Source organism: Melospiza georgiana, chromosome 7 (genome assembly GCF_028018845.1).
Source record: "Melospiza georgiana isolate bMelGeo1 chromosome 7, bMelGeo1.pri, whole genome shotgun sequence".
Classification (NCBI taxonomy): Eukaryota; Metazoa; Chordata; class Aves; order Passeriformes; family Passerellidae; genus Melospiza; species Melospiza georgiana.
In genome coordinates, this window is record NC_080436.1 from 23,333,509 (window position 1) to 23,339,718 (window position 6,210).

Genomic DNA, 6,210 nt, shown 5'->3' on the forward strand with positions numbered 1-6,210 from the left:
TTTCATGGACAATATACTGTGCTCATCAAAAACAAAAAAAATAAATGAAGCCAAAGAAAAAGCCAGGATATTTACAGCATTTCAGCTTGTATTTTTCCCTCTAATCTTTTTCTGGCACTTCACTATTAAAATTATAAAGGAGAGTCTAGAATTGTATAACTATTTAACACTTGGTTAAACACTATTCAAGTATTTGTCACCAGGCAAATGTTTCCCTATTAAGTGAAATTTATGCTAAAATGGTTCTGATTAAGCAGTAGTCATTGCCATTTACAGTTGGTAGACTAAACAGTTTCCCTGGAAGATATCTCAATTAAGTGGCTGTCCAAATGAAACGTGTCACTATTAAATGATGTTTGCTACACTATTATACTTTACTCTTCTGAATGATGTGATTTAAAATATAATTCAGTTACTAAACAGTAAGAAGTGCTTCACATACACAGCTTTCATTCTTAGAAGAGACATGAAAAAATTGTTAATAGCACTTGGTTTTAAATAAAATTCAGGGCTTAGCATTAATCAGTAACAACTGAATATGCATGATTATTGGCAGAACAAGTTTGTAGAATTGGCTTTGCAGAACTGGGATGAGAGACACAGAGGTGACAGTGCACATAAAGGAAGGAGTGAGCAGTTTCATGTAAATAAGCTTTCTGTGTCTAGCCTAGAATCTGCAACCATGGAAAAATTGGATTCTGCAAACCAGTGAGTTCTTGCTGAATCAGTGGGCAGAGCTTCAGAGATCCATATCCTCTCTGCATTGCCTCTTCCTCTGGACAGAATCATAAAATGATTTTACAGGAATTTGTTAGAACTCAAAATCCTCACACCTTTGCTGTAAGTTTATTAGCTTTTAAAGCTCTTGCAATATAGCTAAAAAACATGCTATAAGAGTTCCTAGAACTTTGATAGATATAATAAGCAATTATTATGGGACTGACATTCTAAATGGGAAAAAAGACCTCTGTCCCTTTTAAAGAAATGTAGAATACTTACCTTACAGGAGTATAACTGTGCTTCACAGTCTAATATGTGAATTTGACCTAAGCTTTTGATTCTCTCAGCAGCTACTAATGGTAGTTCAGATCAACTGGTATTAAATCACAAGTATAAAAAAGCATGGGGAAAATAGCCATCAATTGAATTTCTTAACTAGTTACTCCTGATTGACCTCACATTCTCCTGCTTGAACTGCTGTTTCTCAGGTATGCAAATCTCTCCTTGATTGTATACTTATGAGTAGGCTTCTTCCTAAGTCCTTGGGGGAGTAAAAATCCTTTTTCACAAATGTTCAAGCTAATCAAACACTACCTTCTCCCATGTCTTATTTCTAGTTACTCTGACATGGCAAGAAAAGTTCAAGGCAACAATAATTGCCCTTATAATGCTTTTGAAACAATTCAATGCATGTAGGTCAGGCAATGAGAAGTAGACGGTTTCAGAAATGAAAAATCATACTTAATCGCTTTCTAAAAAGGCATTGAAAATGACCTTGTTAAAATCAAGTCATACCATGCTGCTAGAAGATATTTTCTTTCTGTGGCATTATTTTATTTGATAGTTTTGTGGTTCTGACAAGAAAAGCTTAAGAAATACACTCAGTATTCTCTAAGAGTGAATTCAGCTAAATATCACCCCAAAATTATAGAATAAACCCACTCTCTCCCCAGTCACTGCTTTTTTCTGTATTGAACAAACTGTAAACCAGAAAAATGCCTTTGTTCACTTTGCATGAGCACTGTTGCATCTTTTTCAAAAAAATAGGGTCCCCCCATACCAGACCATTGGAAAATAGCATGCCATGTATAAATAGATTTGTAAAGTCCCAAATAAATAACTTATCTATAATTCTGATGGCAGTAAAGCCTGAAGTAAATTAAGAATGAGGATTCAATACATTCTTTCTATTAAAAGCAAAATATTTTTCTTCAGAGGTAGGATGAATCCATTCAATCCTTTCCCCTTGTTTCCAGTAATTACAGAGGCAGTTGAGACAGAATCAGGAACTCGGACTCAAGTTTGCTGTATCCTAAGGCTATGTACACCCAGTATTTACCTTCAGATTTCTTAAGTATTACAGACCAGCTCTGTGTCAAATTTTATTCCCCGGTTTACTTGCAGTAACTCAGTTACAAGATTAGCGGAAAACAGCACAGAGAATGCAAGAACTACTCTGATGCTTGGCAAGTCTGTGTTTACACAATCTCACAACAATGTTTTATGTATATGCATGGAGCATGATGTCCACTCTACTGAAGTTTTTACATAAGCCAGAGGGTAGAGTTTGAATTTTTGTGTGCAAAATATTGATATCAGATAAAGAGACTTTCTCATCCTGGATTTTTTTTAAAGATAGGTTTTTCTAGATGTAGTAATACTCTGGCTTGTGTTTATTTTTCCCTTTCCAACTGAAACTACAAGGGAAATACTCGTGCCAAATCAGAGCAGATAATTTATATATTGCATTTTACCTGACCAAGTATATCAAACATTATTGAAACTTCTTCTACTATTGCTATGCTCCTTTTCTGAGTAGCTTTGTGGCATTTGTGCACATGTTTAACATTATGTCCAATTTACACAGCATGTTAATGAATGATCCCGCATTCGGCCTTGGAGCTCTGTAGGAATCTAAGGCTCCACTCCAGCCCTGGCTCTTGCACCTATGCATGAAAAACATTAATTACACCGATTAGGCTTTTACACCCCAGCATAACCGAGTGGTGAGCTGAAGTTGCACGAGCCCCTGCACCTTTAGGTACCCCGCTGTAAACATGGGTTGTCTGTCCATAATTTATTAGTTGCAAGCATTTAACTTACACTCGCTTGAGCAGAATTAAGAGTGTTTATTTTCCTCATAAGAGGGCAGTCAGATATGTACCAATTTTGTTTTAACTGTGGAGAGCAGGGAGCTGGGAGCAGTGTGGGGAAGGGATCCAGGAAGGCCTAATCAATCACTGACAGATTACAGCTAAAGCCACTTCCATACCCATTAAAGCAGGACAAATGCAGAATTGCAACTGAACAACTTCTAGTTTTAAGCCAACAGTGGGACTTCCTAGTTATTTATCAAAGTCATTGCTGGTAAGCAGCATGCCTCACTGCTCAATTGTACTTCACAGCAGACAGAGCTGACTGAAGCTTCAGCCATGAAAGAAGTGTTTATGCCCTCAGCTGTGGTGCTGTCAGCCCTCTGGAATTTACTGTAAATCACACAGCTTTTATTGCAAGATTTAGTAGCTGATCCTCTGTGGGCTCTATTCACTGCAAGCTTGTTACTATTTGGATGTTAGCCTCAGTCCATAAAGGGACTTGCTACACATCATCAAACAGCAGCGGAAAACCAAAGGTTTCATTTTTCAATTTTCTAAACCCTAAACTCCTCAACAGTCATTGAATTTCATTGCAGAAAGTGGAAGTCTACTTTATTATGGTACTCAATTTCCCCAATGGAGTTATACACTTATAACATTACTTTTATTTCCAATGACAGGATCTGGCCATCTGTCCTGGCTGTAATTTCATAACACACTCACTAGTTTTTATTTTAAGGGGATTTCTAGATATTACATTGAGCTTGTGACAAAATTGTAATGTAGATATAAAGATATAAAGGCCACAAATAATGATAACTACATTCAGTGCTGCCTAACATCTTAACAAAGTAATTTTTTTTTTCTATTTCAAGTATAGAGGCATCTGGGTAAGCTTATAACACAATTGAACTGACAAATAAAAAAAAAAAAGTTTTGAAAAGCTAGAAAATACAAAAGGATAAGGGCTTTCATGAGTGAGCCTCAGCCAGGACAGCATTATTCCACAGGCAGTGTGTATTTTATCAAAAATGGTACAGTACGTCAGTTTTATCAGAGTCATTCCTACTAAGATCAAACGAGGGAATAAAGGGGAATGCTGAAATGTTTCTTTGTAATCACTGTGGTTATTCCCGGCAAGGCAGAGGGACCTGACAGGGCATTTAATTGTGTTTGTCACGGGCTTCGCAGGGGAGGCCAGGCCCGCGCCTCGCGCCTCGCCCGGGGGAGCCGCGGCCCGAGCGGGCCCGGGCACCGCCGTGGGGCTCCGAACTGTGGGGCTACAGCCGCTGGCTCCTGTGGGGCTCCGGGCACCGGGGTACAGCCGCTGGCTCCCGTGGGGCTCCGAGCTGTGGGGGTACAGCCGCTGGCTCCCGTGGGGCTCCGAGCTCTGGGGGTACAGCCGCTGGCTCCCGTGGGGCTCCGAGCTCTGGAGGTACAGCCGCTGGCTCCCGTGGGGCTCCGGGCACCGGGGTACAGCCGCTGGCTCCCGTGGGGCTCCGAGCTCTGGGGGTACAGCCGCTGGCTCCCGTGGGGCTCCGAGCTCTGGGGGTGCAGCCGCTGGCTCCCGTGGGGCTCCGAGCTGTGGGGGTACAGCCGCTGGCTCCCGTGGGGCTCCGGGCACCGGGGCACAGCCGCTGTCTCCCGTGGGGCTCCGGGCACCGGAGCACAGCCGCTGGCTCCCGTGGGGCTCCGAACTGTGGGGGCACAGCCGCTGGCTCCCGTGGGGCTCCGGGCACCGGGGCACAGCCGCTGGCTCCCGTGGGGTCCCTCGGCGCGGGGCACAGCCGCTGGCTCCCGTGGGGTCCCTCGGCGCGGGGCACCGGGGGCTGCAGGCAGAGCCGGGGTGGCGAGGGGAGCGAAGGCGCTGCCTCTGGTGCTGTTCCTGTCTGTGCTGAATGAAACCATTCATAGAGCAGCTTCTCTTCGCGCATGGAGCCAGTGCTTTAGCAAGGTACATTTTGCTGCAAGGTCGCAGCAAAGGTTCTTTTTTTTCTTGCTTTCCATCCCCTTCTACAATTCCACTGTTTATGCTTAATTTCAGCAAAGTTATGTGGAATTACCATTATAACCACCAGTTACACCTGATCTGGTTTCTGTGTTAAGAAAACCTTCACAATAGCCTCGCTCAGAGGATAAAACGGCAAGAGGCTTAGACCTGCACCCATTTTCTCCCACACTTCCTCAGAAAGCAGTGTCTAGATTCGCTTTTGGATTTACAACTGCTGTTATGATAAAAAAATAAATAGCAAGGGCATGTACCAAAAACAGATTTCTAATTTTTTTTCCTCAGCTTTGTAGTAATTTTTGCTTTGTGATTCTTTGGTTTCACCAAAAAAAAAATAATTGTATACCTTTTTAACGTTAATACCAGAGAACAAGCCAAAGTGGAGGGCTTATTTCTGTTTGATCTAATGTCTAACAGGTGATTTAAACAGATCCTATCCTCCTTTTACAATCAAAGATTAGGCCTCTGATCACTGTCATTATCAGAAACCCAGCAAAGACCACAATATGTGGCTGTATGCTTTCCTGTGCCTACATTTAGAGGCCTATGTTTTAGTCTTAAGGTTAAAATAGTTTTGCCAAAATAAAAATTTTCTTTTTTTTTTTTCCTTCAAGAACATGAATAGTGAAGCAGGTACTTGGTTTCTCCTTCTTCAGTGAAGTATTATGTTTTTAAACACTCAGTATTTCTAGCCACCTCTCTTGTTACCACACCACCTCTCCCTGCAATTTTTTAAATTTCAGAAAGTATTTTCTCATTTTTGAACTTCTGCCATTAATCTAGTAATCTTTCCTACCAAATTCATCCAAGTATTATGCTAGTACATTTTAGTAAAAAGTTTAGCCAAAGCTGCTGGCAGGGTAAAAGTGTGCCTGATAAATCAGGCTCTGGCATCACACTATGAGAATTTCCTACCTGTTGGTGGTGCAGCTGCAGTGCTAAGGCAGTTGTAAGAAGTATTCTTGTCCATCCATACATGTGACCCAGGATTTGTGTGTGTGTGTATAAAAATATATATATAAAAATATATAAATGTATGTATGTGTGTATGTGTATATATATGAATATATAGACTGGAGGGTGGCTGTGTCTTGGAGGCTCCCTGGGGGTGCCATAGTGTGGTGGAGCAAACTGAAGAACAGTTTGGACCATAGTTGTGAGTGGGACATTGAGCCAAATTACAGAATATTCCAAGCTGAAAGGGACCCAAAAGGATCATCAAGTCCAACTTGTAAGCAAATGGCCCATGCAAGGTATGGTGTTCTTAGCACCAGGCTCTCACTGGTTGAGCTAATCTCAGAGTCAAATCTTTCTCAGGATACTCTGAAAGTATCAAATAATCTCCACTGAAGTCATTCTGTCTGTTTCAAAGGTCTTGCCTACTAC